Source organism: Branchiostoma floridae, chromosome 9 (assembly GCF_000003815.2).
Source record: "Branchiostoma floridae strain S238N-H82 chromosome 9, Bfl_VNyyK, whole genome shotgun sequence".
Lineage (NCBI taxonomy): Eukaryota > Metazoa > Chordata > Leptocardii > Amphioxiformes > Branchiostomatidae > Branchiostoma > Branchiostoma floridae.
In genome coordinates this window covers 11,692,808-11,694,142 of record NC_049987.1, presented here as the reverse complement: position 1 = coordinate 11,694,142, position 1,335 = coordinate 11,692,808, and positions in this window count along the sequence as shown.

Here is a 1,335-nt window from a genome sequence, read left to right as displayed (position 1 = left end):
GAAAGAAAGCTATTTTGAGGGGATGTGGGCCAAGTACTATCACTGTGCAAAATATGAGCCAAATCCATTTTTTTACCCTGAGCACTGTTGTTTGATTCTTACAGACATTTGCTCTTAAATCGTGGCAAGAACTCTCACATGTATGATCATCTAAAGATGGTATCTCACTGCACTAGGGACACAGGTTCTGTACTGCGGGGTTCGTTTACTGCGGCACTATTGTGTTACTTTCGCCGATTTTTTTATTATAATTAAGATATTGCGTAATACGTAAAAGTATGACCTAGAAGACAACAGAATACACAAAACGTAAGAAAATTACTTCTTTATCTCTTTATCTATTAGCTGAGTAATCTTTAAGACCCTGCAGTGCCGTACCGGTGCCCCAGGTGCAGTGAGATACCACATTATCTGATGTTTTCTAGGACAAAGGTAAATGCGTGCTTCGTGGTAATTATCCCATACTTTCCACCCGACCTATCATATTTTCCAGTAGACCTGTTGAAGTAATTGTGACCTCTCAGCAACAGACAATACATGATGACCTTTCAACAAGGAGGCAGATGATGAAATCCGGTGCCTTCTGACGCCAGAGGGTCACAGCAAGGAGGTTAACCTCCTTGGTCACAGCAAATGTCACTTGTGGTGAGAACATCAAGCCCCCCTCCCACTATCGTAATTTGGTTTCATAAGTAGGCCACACTGACTTAATTTTATGGATGGCATCCGCGTGCGTATTGATTATCACCTATTGTCCAACAACAACAACAACAACAACAAGACTGGCAATAAAAATGTATTATTGCCATGACGACGATTGAGGGTACAACAATACAGCTCAAATCAGAAATAGACTGGAACTTCCCTGTCGCACTATCCCTGGCACAATATACTAGCCCACCTGTAACATAAACCTACAGCCAGCAGAAATGTACTATCCCCGGTACAGCACAATGGTCTGCCAGTGACCTAAACCTACAGCTGAGCACTACAGATGTATTTCCTGTCTGCCTGTGGCGTATGGCTTGAACAAGCTCTAGAAAAGGAAATGTATCCTTCATAACATAACATAACAACCAAGACAACGTGATCCATTGTGCAGAGTTCCCTGTCTAGTTTCAAAGGACAAATTCCTCCAGGGAGCAAGTGTGACCTACATTCCCCCATTGCATACCAGAGATACATCTGGAACAGATTTGGGGGGGGGGGGGGCTTGCATACCCAGCATACTGCATTCCTGGGGAAATGCCCGTGCAATTCCCAAAATTTTTGCAGACTGAATGCCAAATATACCCCTTGACGACTCCCCTGAGGCCTCGTCAAAAACTGTGGCCC